The 17,630-nt window shown below is 40.9% G+C and overlaps 1 protein-coding gene and 1 non-coding gene across 7 annotated transcripts in view; both read right to left on the reverse strand.

The window, feature by feature from the left end:
* The window catches only part of Lrrc28 (leucine rich repeat containing 28), a 122,088-nt gene that overhangs the window by 52,787 nt on the left and 51,671 nt on the right, over positions 1-17,630 (reverse strand). The window lies entirely within an intron of this gene.
* On the reverse strand, positions 266-400 carry LOC119803129. The gene has a single exon (XR_005283545.1). It is a non-coding gene; the product is annotated as a small nucleolar RNA SNORA70 (small nucleolar RNA).

The following is a 17,630-nucleotide window of genomic DNA, read 5'->3' on the forward strand; positions in this document are numbered from 1 at the left end:
AAGAATAAGCTATTTCTCAGTGACCCTGTCTTCAAACCCACTTCTCTGAGACTTCTTCTGGTGGTGGCCAGGGAACCTGATCCTGGCTTTACGCAGAGCCTCAATCACGTGTCCTTATCCTGCAGCTTGGGGTGAACGGATATGAAGGTCTGGCCTCTGTGAATCCCAGTCACTGTGCTGGGGCTTCCCAAAGGCGCCACATACACCTGCCTGGAGCCTAGACTGGGGACTGCACTGAGATCAGGGACTTGAATAACTGCCAGAAAATTATTGTCAAGGTCCCTTAGGACAACCCATCTAGGTGAGAGGCTGCACATACCACCAAGAAGCCTGCAATCTGCAATCTCTATACATCAGGCCCTCATGGGGAAAGGGACTTGGTCAGCTTAATTGGCTACAAAGTGATTCCAATTATTTTTAAATGGATGAAAGACTTAAAAGGTAAGTATCCTCTAAGGGGAAAAAACCCTAAAAATATTAAAAAGAAAAGTACTGAGGAGTTTTGCAAAATATTACAGAACTGGAATACTAAAAGACGAAGACATCCTTAAATGTGAATATAAACAGATCCAAGTACAGCAGCCCTGACACGTGTAGGCTGCACCAGTGCCACACTAGAAAGGAACAATGGGGAAAGCGAAGAGCCAAAAGTCAATCTTCAGAACTCTAGAAAATTCTACACTTGGGGTCAGGTGAGAACATGAAGGTGCCACCAGCAAGCACTGCTTCAGAACTGACAGGAGGACACAGGTGTCCAAGTTTAAGCAGTGTGGAAGACCCTGGGATTCTGCTTTAGACAGAGCAAAGACCTTGGTAACCCTGATACCAAATCTGAAGACCAGAAGAGGCCTCACTGTGAGAACCACATCCCAGAGGATGCCCTCAGTTTCACCCACCCTAACAAAGCCAGAAGGCAACTCTCTCAGGAGGGAAGGTACCAGGGGTACTGGTTAGGTCCTGCTCTGACTTCAAGTTGGAAAATACCCAGCATTTTCACAAGTAGTTGGGTAGCTATCTCCATACTGACATTATGGACCAGAAGTGTAAGGTACCTAGAATTGCACCAATTAAGAAAAGCTCAAGACTCCAAAATGATCAAGATACTGAAAGATTTTAACAAGACTTTAAATTTATGTAAAAACAACAGTGCTAAATAACATGACTCAATTTCATAAAGTGACTACCTTTTTTTCTGTTTTTTGGAGACAGGGTTTCTCTGTGGCTTTGGAGCCTGTCCTGGAACTAGCTCTAGTAGATCAGGCTGGCCTCGACTCACAGAGATCTGCCTGCCTCTGCTCCTCTGCCTCCCAAGTGCTGGGATTAAAAGCGTGCACTACTACTGCCCGGCTGTAGCTACCTTTATAAAAAAGTGTTATTGTAACCACGAGAACACTCACATGATGCAACGTCTGTCCAGACCAGGCTTAAGATGACCAGGCTTAAGATGACCAGGCATAACTGAGTGGCAGAGAACCAATGCCAATGTGCTGTGGAGTCCCAAAACATACCAACCATAGTGCTGACTATAAAAACAATCCTTAGCGCCAAAGCAAACCAAAATAGCCAGAAAGAGCAAAACCCCCTAAACAAACAAAAACTAGACACACATTTAAAAAACGAAATAAAATAACAAACAAACAAACAAACAGGACAATAAGCCCACAGTCAGAGACTGTAAAGGATAGTCAATAGACCCTGACTTAGAAACAGACTAGGCATAATGGACACTTTTAATACTCTTAGTCACGCCAGCATCAGGCCTAGAGGACAGACCACCACTGCACATAATCACAAAGAGCTTCTTGTACGTTCACAGCTTTAATATCCAGAAGGTTGTCGTTGCTGAGAATTAATATCAGAAAGCACAATGAAAAAAAAACATTTTGTTATTTTACAAATACACTGATATATAACCCTTTAAAGTAAAAAATCAAATTAGTGGGGGTGGAGAGATGGCTCTGTAGTTAAGAGCACTGGCTGCTTTTCATCTAGGTTCAGTTACCAACACTCAGATGGAAGCTCACAACTGTCAGTAACGCCACTTCCAGGGGACCCAATACCTTTCCTTACAAATGTATGTATATGCCTGCACACATGCAATACACAAACATACATACATGCACTCACAAACATTAAAAAGAATCAACTTAGCAATTACGAAGACCCACTAACAGAGTGTCATTTATGAAAGGTAATCATTTACAGGAGACTTTTAAAATCAAAGACACCTGCACGCATGACATCTAAGAAGCATAAGAAACCATTTGCCTCAATTATATCTAAGTATCAAGCTTGTCAATAAATCCCCAGCAGAAAATTCTTAGCTTAAAAGATACCACTTCAATTAAGAAAAGTCACCCGTTTTGACATTTTCCTGGGGTCTTGTACTTTATTAAATTACTCACTAGAACCCCACTCAAGATTCTTAAAAATAAGTTACTTCTCAGATGTTTACTGAGTATCTAACCAAATCATCTGGCACCTGAAGTACCTGCCAAAATGCCACCAAGAATGCTGCAGGAAAAAGCAAACCAAACAAGAAAGTGCTCTCTGCGGCAACTCTAACTAACTGCAACAGAGATGGCTCAACTCTCTTCCTCAGATGTATTCTCTTTGAATTTTAAGAGCATTTATTCTAAAACTTTAGCATCTTTATTATTGCTTTGTGTCGATGCCTGGATGTCTCCTCGGAAAAGCTCTTTATCTCCTTCATTCTTCAAGACTCATGGAGACCACATTCACAGGTTCTCATTTGTGTTTTATTTTAGTGCTTGTCTATTGCACATTTCTTCTAGGTCTGACTTTTTCGTCTGTACTGAGATATCACAAAGGAATTTCCCGGCTTTGACTTGCAGGAAACACTAGGTGTCCATTGTTGGCATAAAGCCATTATAATCAGTCTCAAGACAGCACCGCATCACAGACAAGAATACTTCTTTATTTCACCATTTTACAGACAAGAACTAAAAGCAACCCATATTCTGTCCTCTGAAAAGAATATTACAATGTTACTACTTTCATCTCACTTTCTAAGCTTAAATCAGGAAGATGTTTTAAGGAGAAAGTATTTAGTGCATATACAATATTACAAAGTGGTTCATTTAGTTTACTTCTTTGAAGTTCCCATAAGAAAAGTAACTACCTTAAAAAAGAGAGGGTTTGATCATCACCGACTGAATACTTGGTTTAAAAACTCTCCAGGGGCTAAGGAGATGGCTCTGTGGGTCAGAGTGTTTGCTGTTCAAGCATGGTGTCCTGAGTCAAATCCCCAGCACATGTAAAAGTTGGGTGTGGCTGAGTATGTGCCCCCTCTAGCCGCAGTGCTATGCAGGGCAGAGACAGGAGGATCACTGTAGCTTGCTGGCTGCCTGCCCCATTCCAAGCTAAATGACATCCTGACTCAAGGAAGCCAAGTGGAGACTAGTACATCAGGATGCCCCATGTCTTCCTCTGACTGCCACACATGTGGCCTTCCACTTATACCTGCATACACGTGTAAATATATTACACACACATACAAATATTTTCCAATATATTAAAGAATCCCACTAAAGCCACAAATAATTATGACTTCTAAATGCAAACCCCTTATAAAAAATCAATAGGAAACTCACGTTAGCAGTATTTGCATAAAAAACTAAGAGACCTCTGGGTTCGCAAACTCGGATTATGGGTCTTAATTCAAAAGTAACAGGACTCTGTTGCTGTCATTTTATGACAATTTCAAATGGAAAGATGTAAAAATTTAAACTTTTCTATGCTGTCTCCATTTTTACTCCTAAGATCATGTGAACATGGATAATACAAATTAATTGTTATTATGATAATACTGCATCACACATTTTGGGATCCCAAGAAAAGCAAAAAATTCTAAACACCGGTTACACCATTTTTTAAAAAACCAGTTTCATTTATAAGAATGATCACATAGAAGTTTATTAAAATTCTAAGAACGGAACTTTTTTAATAGTTGACTGAAATTCAACGTAACAAAGACTAAACAATTCAATAAATGTGTATATTTATAAGTTCATGCAAATCCATACTTCTGAGGATCTCACACGTTCTGTCATTATAAAGTAAAAAAATTCTAAGTTTATATCGTTTCTGTTAAAAGTATCACAGAAATTTGTATTGTGCTTCTAATGAGAACTCATAGAAAGCATTTCTTTAGATTTCTATCTATTTTCTAGCCTTTTTTTTTTTTAAAATCCTTCATGGGACTACATTTGGCTAAAAAACTAGCCGCTATATTCCAGAGTTCATGGTCTTTATTGTGGTCTACAAATCTTTTGTCTGCGCTGTATAGCAAAGCTTTCAGAAGCTAGATAATAGGAGGTAAGGACAGCGGAAGAAAGGCCCAGAAGAGCTATGTGTATAGAAGCAATAGCAAAGAATTCCACACAGGCTCTCGTTTTCCACAGAAATGTTTTATATACAGAGAAAACGCTAAAGAACATGAACATTTCCCGTTCGCTTTGTGCTTGACTCATCCTGGCTCGCAAGCTAACAGTCCAGGGAGAAGGCGCTCAAAGAGCACCTGAGAGAGAACTCAAACATGCTCACCCAGAATGGCTGCAGCACTCTTACCAAGCACTGGTGAGGACAGGCACCACAAGTCAGGGAGCTGCGTGTGAGGCGTGGTTCACTGAGGTCAGCCACATCAACACCAGCTGGACCAGAGCTCTCAGGGTCTGAAGGGTTTTGGAAAATACCAATGCTACACGTCTACCTAGCATCCCAAATGCTACATGTCCAGCTAGCACCCCAAGTCAGGATGCCCAGTAGGTTCCCATTAGGAACCCAGAAGGTTCTGGAAAACGCTGAACCATCAACATTTTTTGTTTGTTTGTTTGGTTGGTTTGTTTTTTTTTTTTTTGAGACAGGTTTTCCCTGGCTCCCCTGGAACTCACTTTGTAGACCGGGCTGTTCTCTAGCTCACAGAGATCTACCTGCCTCTGTCTCCTGAGTGCTGGAATTAAAGGCATGTGCCACGACCGTCTGGCAACCATCAACATTTTAAGAAATACTTTCCCCATCCACCACGTAAGTATTTAACACTGTAAATAGTAGTTCCATATCCATCTATTGATTTTTAAAAACAAAAATCAAAAAGTTATTAATTTTATGTGTTTTACCTGCATGTATGTATGTACATCATGTGCGTGCTTGGTGGCCTCAGAGATCAAAAGAGGGCATTGGATCCCCTGGAACTGAACTTACAGATGGTTGTGAACCACCATGTGGGGCTGGACTTGAACCTGGGACTCTGCAAGACTAACAAGTGCTCTTAACCACTGAGCTTTTTCTCTAGGCCCTATCATCTTCGTTCCATATAAGAAAAACCAGTTTGGCCTCTGCTCAAAGAAAATGACAAGGGAACACTAACCCTGAGTTCATGTCTGTTGTTGCTGCCACTGGGATGCGTGTGTGCATGCAATCTCTGAGGCTGGTAGCTTAAAAAAAAATGAAAACTGGTGGTGGTGGTGGTGGTGGTGGTGGTGACGGCAGCGGCGGTGGTGGCGCACGCCTTTAATCCCAGCACTCAGGAGGCAGAGGCAGGCTGATCTGTAAGTTCAAGGTCAACCAGGTCTACAAGAGCTAGTTCCTGGACAGGCTTCAAAGCTACAGAGAAACCCTGTCTCCAAAACCAACCAAACAAAAACAAGAAAGAAAGAAAAGAAGAAGAAAACCTTTCTTGGTAGCCGTGTTTGCGCCCATCCACCCAGAGTCCTTCCACTAACATGCTGCAGATAGTTTTTATTTTGTTATTTCAAAGAATGTTCAAATTATATCTTCATTTCAAATCTGTGTTTATAATCTCCTCTCCTATCACACATTAACTTTCTCCCGCTAGGCAAGTATCATTCAGTCTCCTCTGGCCCATATTTCCAATGCAGTAGTAAAGTTTCCTCTAATATACAAAATAAGTCATGTTCATAACCAACCACCCTCAAATGCTTCCAAAATTATGATTTTCATTATTTCCAGACAAGGGTTTCCACCACAGAAACCCTTCATAATGCAAGCCATAGTCAGAGCGAGTCAACAAGACTATAAAGGAAGAAAAAGGCACTCTGGTTTGAAAAAACTTGACAAAAACATGTACAACCATTGTTCAAACAATTTTAATGTTTCCTCTGTATCCATATTTTAAATAGGCAAAGCAATATACATGATATATGTACCACTGAGAGACTGAAGTATGACGGAAATTATTTTAGGGGTTTGCTTTGAGACCTGTATGTAGCCCAGGCTGGCCTTCTCAGGCTTCAGTCTACTAAAGTGCTGGGATTCTAGGTGTGCGCAATCACACCACACATGAGATTATTCTTATATACCCCTAAGTTTAGAAATATATCAACACAGCCACAGCACAAAAGGCTTACTGGATGCTCTCCTCCAGAATTAGAATTCAAATGTTTTATGGTTTATGGAAAACATGCACTCATTCTAACAGCAATTCTGTACAGAAGTTGACATTTGTTTATCCAGGTTTTTACTTGTGATACTTTTTGTTACAAATTAACATTTTAACAAAATCTCACCAGTGGAAAACAGATTGGCAGACAATGAAGAAGGTGTTGGTGTTCCTGGCATCCTTTCTGCCGGGCCAGGGCTAGGGCTGCACAGAAGATGAGACACTTCTGCTTATTCATGAGCATGGTCATAGTTAGTACTTAACAAGATCTTTTACATGGGGCTTTAGGTGAGTGTAAACTTCTCTACATGGTCTCTCATTAAACATCAAGTAGCAACAGCTAATCTGTGTCCATTGTTGGGGAAAATTTTTAAATGGTATGATTGGTAAAAAAAGCCCATGGAATGCCAATGGCAGAGCAGGCATATGTCCCTGGAATCTGTTCCCACCATGAAAATTTTAGGAGACTAGTTTGGAAGACTGGCAATTCATCCTAAGCCCAGAGTTCAACCCGTAGACCTAGTGATTCACAGCTTCAGACGCGCAGCATCAGAGATATACTGGGCGGGCGCAGCAGCTCCCAATAAAAGAAAACTGACTACAAACACAAAGCATTCTGCCTGGTACACTGTGGTCCTCTCAGTTATAATGTACATAAATAATCAACATTGAAACTACAATATACTCTCCTAGCAACCGTTGCAATAATTGCATGCTCACTACTTGCATCGACGTTCTATTATAAAATCTAATCTTTCATTCTCTAAAGTTGAAAACCTATATAAACAAACTTATTTTAGCTTTTATTATTTTATTCCTTTGCATTAAATAAAATTAATACTGATGTTAAGGTCCTCAGTAAAGAAAAATCAAAATGTGAAGCTGTACATACATCTTATTGTTTTCTAGGAAAATTTTAATTGAAGGTTTACATTTTACTTTGATTATATGTTTAGAAATGAATCTACAAGAATGGAAAAATTCAACTGTCCTGAAGGAGCCACATGTGGAAGATACCAGACATAAAAAAAGATTACTAAAGCCATGTTTTCACCGAGAATAATTGGTTAATGAATGACATGCAGAATGCTTGCCTTGCTTCTCCTCAAGAGGATCAGACACTACAAATCCCAGAGAAGGCCCAAGGGCCAAGGGGAGAAGCTGCTTCCGTTACTGACAGAACACAAAACACTCTCGAGTTTCTGCCAGTTCCTGTGAACACAGGAACCTGTCCAATGACACAGCAGAACCAAGCATGGGGAGAAATGCCACAAAATTCACGACAGAGTAGTTTGTACAGCCCCACAAACTCCTCAGATGTTTCAAATAACTACTTCAACAACAGCTTGGGGATATTTTAGAAGACTAGCAGCTTAGTACATGGGGAACTCGATGTGCTTTCTCTCCCAACAGCAAGCATAAAACACTGGACAACTATTAAAAACAACACAAACAACCTCCCCACCAAACCCCTGGAAAGCAATCCAAGGCAGACACCAATTTAGAAATGTTTGTTGGAACACAAGGGCACCCAAGTTCATAAAAGAAACAATACCAACAGCAGCTTAAATCACACATCGACCCTCACACAGCGACAGTGGAGACTTCATGCCTACTCTCATCAATAGAAAGGCCATCCAGGCAAAAATTAAACAGAGAAATTCTAGAGCTATCTGACATTATTAACCAAATGGACCAAATGGATTATTTACAGAACTTTTCACCCAAATACAAGAGAATCTACCTTCTTCTCAGCACCACATAGAACTTTCTCTAAAACTGACCACAAACTTGGATGATGTGAGATATCCTTCTGTATGCCATGAATATGTGTTGCTTTTATTGATTGATGAATAAATCTGTTTTGGCCTATGGTAGGGCAGAATATAGCTAGGCAGGAAAGCCAAATTGAATACAGGGAGAAAGAAGGCAGAGTTGGGAGAGATTCCAACAGCCACCAGAGGAGTAAGATGCCAGAGCACCACAGATAAACCATGGGCCATGTGGTGATTCACAGATTAATAGAAATGGGTTAAGTTAAATGTAAGAAATAGTCAGTAATAGCTAGCCTCAGCCATCGGCCAAACAATTATAATTAATATTAAGCCTCTGAGTGATTATTTTATAAGCAGCTACAGGACTGGGTGGAACACACACACACAAAAAAAAGCCTCTGGTGACATCTGAACACAAAGAAAGTCTCAACAGACACAAGAAAATTGAAATAACACCCTGCATCCTATCTGACCACTGAAGATTAAAGCTGGGTATCAACAACAGAGGAAACAAGAGAAAGTTTATAAAAATCATGGAAACTGGACAACTGATGAAAAATGGGTCAAGAAAGAAATTAGGAAAAATTTTAAAAAATTTTCTAGAATGAATAAAATGAAAATACAACATACCCAAACTTATGAGACGCAGAAAAGAGGCAAGTTCAGCTGGGCGGTGGTGGAGCACGCCTTTAATCCCAGCACTGGGGAGGCAGAGGCAGGTGGATCTCTGTGAGTTCGAGGCCAGCCTGGTCTACAAGAGCTAGTTCCAGGACAGGCACCAAAAGCTACAGAGGAAACCCTGTCTCGAAAAACAAACAAACAAACAAAAAGAGGAAAGTTCATAGCACTGTGTACATAAAGAAACTGAACAGATCTCCTATCAGTAACTTCATGGCATACTTCTAGAACAAAAAGAAGAAATAACACTCCAAAGGAGTAGATGGCAAGAAATCAAACTCAGAGCTGAAATCAATAAAACAGGAACAAACAAAATACAATCAATGAATCAAGAAGTTGGTTCTTTAAGAAAATTAGTAAGACTGACAAACCCTTAGTAAAATCAACTAAAGGCAGAGAAAGAAGATCCAAAATAACAAAATCAGAGATAAGAAGAGGAGACACTGAAAAAATCCAGAGAATCATAAAGATATACCTAAAAAAAACTTGTACTCCACTGAATCAGAAAATCTAAAAGAAATTGATAATTTTCTCAATAGAGACCACCTACCACAATCAAATCAAGATCAGATAAAGACCGATAATCCTTAGTGAAACAGAAAGTGTAGTTAAAAGTCTCCCAGCCACAAAAAGCTCAGGGTCAGATGGTTTTAGCATAGAATTCTAGCAGAGTTTCAAAGAAGAATTAATGCCAATACTCTAATTATTCCACAAAATAGAAACAAAAGTAATATTGCCCAATTCAATATATGAGGTCACAGTTACCCTGATACCTAAACTACATAATGAATGAACAAAGAAAAGTAATTACGTCCTAACACTTGGGAGACAGAGGCAGGTGGATCTCTGTGAATCCGAGGCCAGTCTAGTCTACAGAGGTAGCTCCAGGACAACCAAGGTTACACAGAGAAACCCTGCCTGGGAAAAACAGCAGCAAACAAACAATAATTTAAAAAAAAAAAAAGAAGCTGGGTGGTGGTAGCGCACGCCTTTAATCCCAGCACTCGGGAGGCAGAGGCAGGTGGATCTCTGTGAGTTCGAGACCAGCCTGGTCTACAAGAGCTAGTTCCAGGACAGGCTTTAAACCTGCAGAGAAACCCTGTCTCGAAAAACCGAAAGAAAGAAAGAAAGAAAGAAAGAAAGAAAGAAAGAAAGAAAGAAAGAAAGAAAGAAAGAAAGGAAAAGAAAGACTTACAGACTGATTTTCCTATAAACAGAGATGCACAAATTCTAAATAATATATTGCAAACTGAATCTAAGAACAGATCAAAAAGATCATCCACCATGATTAAGGTGACTTTATCCAGAGATTCATAGGTGGTCCATATGTATATAAATTATATATATAATATTATATATATATAAATCGATAAATGTAACCCACCAAATAAAAAATCTGAAGGACAAAAGCCATGATCATTTCATTAGATACAGAAAAGGCCTTTGACAAATTTCAACACCTTCTTAATAAAAGTCATGGAGAGATTAGATACAAGGGCCATACCTCAATATAACAAAGGCAGTTTACAGAAAGCCTGTAGCTAACATCAACTGAATGGAAAAAAACTCAAAGCAATTCCACTAAAATCAGGAACAAGACAAGGTTGTCCATTCTCTCCACACCTATTCGATATAGTTCCTTGATGTCTTAGCTAGAGCAATGAGACAACTGAAGGAGACCAAGGAAATTCGAAAAGGAAGAAGTCAAAGCATCTGTGTTTGCAGATGCTATGACAGTGCTGTGGAACAATGGCCTTGTACCCTGCAAAGATTTGTCACTTGTATTGTTTTAATAAAATGCTGATCAGCCAGTAGCCAGGCAGGAAGTATAGGTGGGGCGACCAGAACAGGAAAATTCTGGGAAGAGGAAAGACTCAGTCTGCAGTTGTCACCCAGACACAAAGGAAGCAAAATGAGAATGCCTCGTTGACAAAAGGTACCAAGACACACAGCTAACACAGACAAGAATAATGGGTTAATGTACGAATAAGAGTTAGTTAATAAGAAAGTCTGAGCTAATAGGCCTACCAGTTTATAATTAATGTAGGCCTCTGTGTGTTTCTTTGAGACTGAACGGCTGTGGGACAGGGCGGGACAGAAAACTCTGTCAACATGATAATATACATAAGTGACCTGAAAAATTTCACTGGGAAACTCCTACAGTTGATAGTTTCAGTAAAATATCTGGATAAGAAATTAACACACAGAATCAGTAGCCCTTTTATACACAAATGACAAACAGACTGAGAAAGAAATCAGGGAAACAACACCTTTAACAATAGCCTCAAATAACATAAAATCTTGGGGGGGTAACTCTAACCAAGCAAGTAAAAAAGTTTGTATGATTAAAAACTGTAAAACATTGAAGAAAGATACTAAAGGAGATATCAGAAGATGGCAAGCTCCCCCATGCTCATAGATAGGTAGGATTAATGTAGCAAAAGTGACCACACTACCAAAAGTGATCCACAGAGTCAATACAATTTCCATCAAAATTTCAATATTCACAGAATTTGAAAGGACAATTTTTGGCTTCATATGGAAACACAAAACACCCAGAATAGATAAAATACTCCTTAATAATCATAAAAACTACAGGAAGTATCACCATTCCCAACTTCAAGTTGTACTACAAAGTTATAATAATAATAATAGCATGATATTGGCACAGAAGCATACACACTGATCAATTCAATCAAATTAAAGACACAGAAAAAAGTTCACACACCTGTGGACACCTGATTTCCAGTAAAGAAGCCAAAAATAAACACTGGGAAAAATGACAGTATCTTGAACGATGAAGCTGGTTAAACTGGAAGGCTGCATGTAGGAGAATGTAAGTAGACCCATACTTATCACTTTGGACTCCAAATGTGTCAAAGACCTAACATGAGGTTAGATAAACTGAACCAAATAGAAAATAAAGTGGGGAATAGTCTTGAATGCACTGGTACAGGAGACAACTTCCTGAACAGAACATCAATAGCACAGGCACTAAGATCACTAACACATGAGACTTCGTAAAACTGAAAAGGTTCTGATGGCAAAGGACATCATTATACAGACAGTGTAGTCGTCTAGGAAACAGGAAAACATTTTTACTAACCACACATCTGAAAGAGGGCTACTACCCAAAATATATAAAGAACTCAGAAAACGGGACATCAAGAAAAGAACTGAAATTTTAAAAAGTGTACATACATATTTAAATGATGGAATATTACTCGAACATTAAAACATAAAACCATGAGAGGAATGGGAAAAAAATCAACCTGAGGTAACTCAGACCCAGAAAGACAAATACGGTATGTATTTGCTTATATGTGGATGCTATCTGTAATTGTTATTCTTTTTTAAACATATAGTAAGGGGAGCAGGAAGGTTGTTCCCACACAGGGCAGCAGTCCCACAATGGGTAACCACAGAAATATAAGGGTGGTGGTGGGGGGAAGGTATATTGTGGGCAGGAAAGAGGCCAGCCCACGAGGGGTAGTGGTAGAGATATAAGGGATGGGGAAGGCTGGTCCCATGAGGGGTGGCAGTCCCATGAGGGGTAGCTGGTCCCATGAGGGGTTGCAGTGTGTGACCCGAGGCCTTGGCAGGTCACCCTAGCGGATGGGAGACTGAAGTGGGTGAGAGACAGATACATCATGTAGAGAAAGTTTGGGTATAGAATCTATTTAGTGGGTTATGGAGAGAAAAGAAAAGGGGAAAAGGGGGAAGACGAAAGAAAGGAAGAGACAGGGGGAGAGAGAAGAGAGAGCAGGAGTTATCTCTTCAGGAGAGAGATGGAGGAGACAGGATATCAGCTTGCCTCAGCGGGGAAGGGAAGGGTTGGGATTGGGAGGGGCTTGTCTCTTAAAGGGACAGGGTACCCAGGAGACAGGATAAGCCAGCAGATTATAATAGTAATGCCATTAATAAACAAGCTACCATCCATGTAACCACAAAAGTTAGGTAGAGAATAAGGGACTGGGGGGAAGAAAGGATCCCCTTAGAAAGTAGAATAGAATAGATACAGAATAGATAGTTATGGATGAACAAGGTGGGGAAACTGGAATGGGAAAGTCAACAGGGAAGGGGAGGGAAAAAAGAGGGCAAGGGAGGGAATAAAGGGAGAGGGGGCTGAAAACAAGGGCCATTTGAGGAGCTGTATGGAAACCTAGTACATGGAGCTTTCTTACATTATATACATATATGAAGGTGATCTAAATGAAATCACCAAATAACAGGGAGACAGACTTACAACTGGACATCTCTCATCACCAAATGAAGCTTCCAGTACTGGGAATGAGTGACATCTAATCAAATTGTTGTCCAAAGGGGTCCCAGTGGGAACCTCAAACAACCCTGGCGATTGCCAAGGCTATTGGTGGCTCTCCACAAACTAATGGTAAGGCCCTATTGCTAAGACAACACCTACACATCCCATTGAACACAAAGAAGTCAAGCGGGTGCTATGAGAGCCTTCATCCCTACTGACTAGTACTCATGGTACTAGAAGGTACTCTGTACTCTACCACGGGGAAAAAGGTGCACACCACCCCGTTACAAAACCTTCAGTCTACAAGACTGACCCACCAACAAAAGATGGTATGACAGAGGAACAAAGCATGTGAGAGTAACCAATCAGTGTCTGATTTCAGGCCCACTCCATTAGGATGGCGCCCATACCCAGTGCTGCTTGGGAGGCCAAGAATGTGAGAACAGGTAGGCAGGGATCTAGGCGAAAACCAAAAGCTACTGAACAGCTAAAGGAACAATTGTACTGCTTAAGTAGCAACTGTAGAGGGCACAAGGCCCTTGTGCTCACAGATAAATACTAGGAAACAGGAATGCTAAACAGGTAGAGTTGTCTCCCCCAATAGAGGAGATATATACCTGTTTTCCACTAGAAGGCTGGGAGTAGACGTTGGTAATAGCCTGGTGATCTGTGTTATCTACAGGGCCAGGCCACACCCAAATCCCTCAAAAAACATTTTATCCCCAGGCCTTTATCTTTAGCATTGTTTCTAGGCCAATAGAAGTTATTTCCAAGGGAGATATCATAGGTACGTTGTAGCCTGGTGACCTCTATGAAGGCCTAGGCCATAACAGGTCCTCCCCAGGTCCTTAAGCTATAGAATCCATTCTTATGGAAGAGGTCACATGCCCTTTGCAAAAGAGTTTCCATGTAGTTACACCTTAGGCTTTATTGTGATAATGGTCACCAGGAAACTGCTTTCCAACGTTGTACTGTAATTAAATATGTCTAAAATAAACTGCCTAGGGTCAGACTCTAAAAGTATGAACCAACGCCAGCTAACTAAAGCCAAGTTGAACCAGATTTCCTTCTTGCAGCATGAGGATCGCTATGTTGCTGCCTGTGGCATTTGCAGAGATGCCCCACACGCAATAAGGACTCCTAAATACATTATGCTCTACTCCCATATCCATGCTCAGCCACCATTATAGAATCTTCTTTCTGCAGAGATAGGAATGAACAAATACAGAGACCCATAGCCAGACATTATACGAAGAATGAGAGACCTTGGAACACTCAGGCCTAAATGGGAAGTCCCCATCAAATCCTTCCCCTCAGGATGCAAGAAAACCCTCAGAAGAGGAAATTGAAAGACTTTAAGAACCAGAGGGGATAAGAATACCAAGGAATCAGAGTCTTGTAGACACAACAGGGTTGGAGCACATATAAACTCAGAGACTGTGGTGGCGTGCACAGGTCTGCACCAGACGGGCCCTAGAGCTGAAAGCAATAGTGGACACAAGTTCCCACCCTAGACACTTACAAATGAAAAATTAGTTTCCTTTAAGAAAATCTCACTGAAGAGATAGGGTAGGCCCTATGCCCAGCAGTAGGTGGTCAACACAAAACAAACTGGACAGCGTCTTTGGAGGTTGTCTTACAATATTAAGCCAGGTGGTTGTTGTTACATATATGATGGCTTCTGGTTTAGGGTTTTTCTAGTATTCCCGAGTGTGTAACCATGTATGTATGTCTGTATCTGTATGCATTTCTTATGCTTTTTCTTTGACTCTTTTTTTTTCTTTCTTTCGTTGTTGTTGTTTTGTTTTTTTGAGACAGGGTCTCCCTATGTTATCTTGACTGTCCTGGAACTCACTCTGTAGACTAGACTAGCCTCAAACTCAGATCACCTGCCTGTCTCCCAAGAACTGGGATTAAAGGTGTGTGCACCACGTCCGGTGGCTCTTTTTCTTGTTTGTCATATTCCAACTTGCTTGTTTTTTTTTTATCTTATTTTATTTCATTATTATTCCTTGGATGCTTATTTATTTTCTAGAGAGAGAGACAGAAAGGGTGTGGATCTGGATGGGAGGGGAGTTGGAGAGGTGCAGGAGGCATAGGGTGAGGTGAAGCTGTAATCAGAATACACTGTATGAAAAAAAAGTCTATTTTAATAGAAGGAGAAAAAAGAAATGCTTGAGCGCCATGCGAAGCTCCGTGAAGGGAAAGCAGTGTTGGCCAGTTCTGGCTTGGGATGGTCCTCTGTGGGCCACGGGACCAGAGAGGGCAACCCTCAGCATCTGGGCAGGAGATTCAACTCTACAGTTGTGCCAGCTAAAGTGGAAACTCTTCTGGAAAACAAAATGTCTACTAAGAAGTCTACATCTAGCAAAACTATTCTTCAAAATAAAGTTAAGGGGCCAGTGACACGGTTCGGTGGGCACAGGCTCTTGTTGCCAAGCCTGACAACCTGAACTCCATCCTCAGGTCCCACATGGCAGAAGGAAAGAACTTGCTCAAGTTCTTCTCTGACCTCCTGGCATACCCATCCCAACATACGAATAAACAAATGCATTAAAATTCTTTCCAAATTGAAGTTAAAATGAAAATGTTCCCAGATGAATAAAATCAGTTGCTAGCACATCTGTTCTATAAGAAATATTAAAGGGGCTGGGAGACAATGGTAGCTGAGACCTAAAACTGAAAACAATGGGAAAGGATTCTGGGACCTGCTTTTTGTGAACGGTATACATAGCATATTCTGAACAGTATGTGTTCTATTTCTGTTGAGGTGAAGGATTAGTTCAGGGTGAACAACAATGTCATTCTCATTTTCTGTATCTATAATTGTTCAACCATATACCAAAGCAGAAGGATTAAAGTCTTCATTTATAATTGAGTTCCTCATTTCCCTTTTCAATTCTGTGATTTTCCACTAAATATGTTTTGGACCTATCTTGATAAGTACATATACATTTATAATTGTTACCTCTTTCTAACATAGTATTATCTTATTATTTTAGACTGTCTTTTTTCTATAACAATTTTTGTCTTAAAGTATTTTGTTGTTTCTTAAGATAGTTATGTAATGATCAGTCCTGTCCCTTTAAGAGACAAGCCACACCCACTTCCCCACTCCACTGAAAGAAGCAGATCTTCCTTCCTGCTTGCAGCCAAGTCTTTTCTTTTTCCTTCTCCTTCTCAAAGAGGCAGCTTCGGTCTTTCCCTTTTCCCCACTTCTCCCCTTCCCCCTTCTCTCTCTCTCTCTCTCTCTCTCTCTGCTCTTCTCCCCTTCCCTTCCATAACCCACTAAATAAATATCCAACCTCACTCTGCATGACATGCCTATCTATGTCTATGTCTCTGTCTCTCCCCCATGCGTGGCTCACTGCCTGGGACCAGCCTCCTTTGGAGACCTGTGGCGTGTTCTAGTGGTGTGTCCATCTGTCTGTCTCTCCTCATGAAACTGGCTGCCCCCGTCGAGGTCTCTCATCCACCACGCGGCTCCCTGCCTGGGACTCGTGGCCCACTGCAGCCAGTTGGGGAACTGGGCACCATCCCTGCCTGTGACTGACTGCTCTCAGACAGCTGTCTGATGCCTGCTGCCCACTCGGGGATCCGTAGCATTTTTACTTAATCCATTACAAGTTAACTATGAAAAACAGTGGAAATTTCTCAGAAAAACTAAAAAGCATGCTATCACAGGAGATTCAGAAAGATAGCTCAGTAGTGGAAGTGCTTGCTGCCAAGCTCAGTGACCTGAATTCAATCCTTAAGACCTACATGATGGAAGAGAACAGACTCCGCACACTGTCCTCTGATTCTGCATATGTACACACACACACACACACACACACACACACACAGAGAGAGAGAGAGAGAGAGAGAGAGAGAGAGAGAGAGAGAAGTGTAATTTCTTTAAAGGGACTATCATATGACTGAGTTAAGGGTCACAGTCAGGACCCCATAGAGACACTTGCACACCCATACTCACTGCTACGCTATTCACAATAGCCAGGGAATGGAATCGGCCAGATGTCTATCAACAGCCGAGCAGATGGACAGAATGTGGTATATATACACACAATAGAAGCTTGTTCATCCCAGAAGTCACATCTGGAAAATGAAGGGACCGGAAAAGGCTCTACTTCCTTCTCTGCTGCAGCTGTTTCTATCGAAGCTTCCACTGCACCTGAAACACTAGATGTTTAGGTCCATAACAGACGAATAACTCTCATTTCTACATGAAAGTCAATATCCACACAAGACTGCTAAGTCCTTATTTGTAGGGATGAGGGTCTCAGTTCACTATATACTTTTTTTAAAAAAAGATTTTATTATTTACTATGTATACACACCCCAAAAGAGGAGACCAGATCTCATTACAGATGGTTGTGAACCACCATGTGCGTGCTAGGAATTGAACTCGGGACCTCTGAAAGAGCAGCCAGTGCTTTTAACCTCTAAGCCATCTCTCCAGCCCCTCGCTATATACCTTCAAAGGCTTTAAGTA

This window comes from Arvicola amphibius, chromosome 12, assembly GCF_903992535.2.
Source record: "Arvicola amphibius chromosome 12, mArvAmp1.2, whole genome shotgun sequence".
NCBI lineage: Eukaryota > Metazoa > Chordata > Mammalia > Rodentia > Cricetidae > Arvicola > Arvicola amphibius.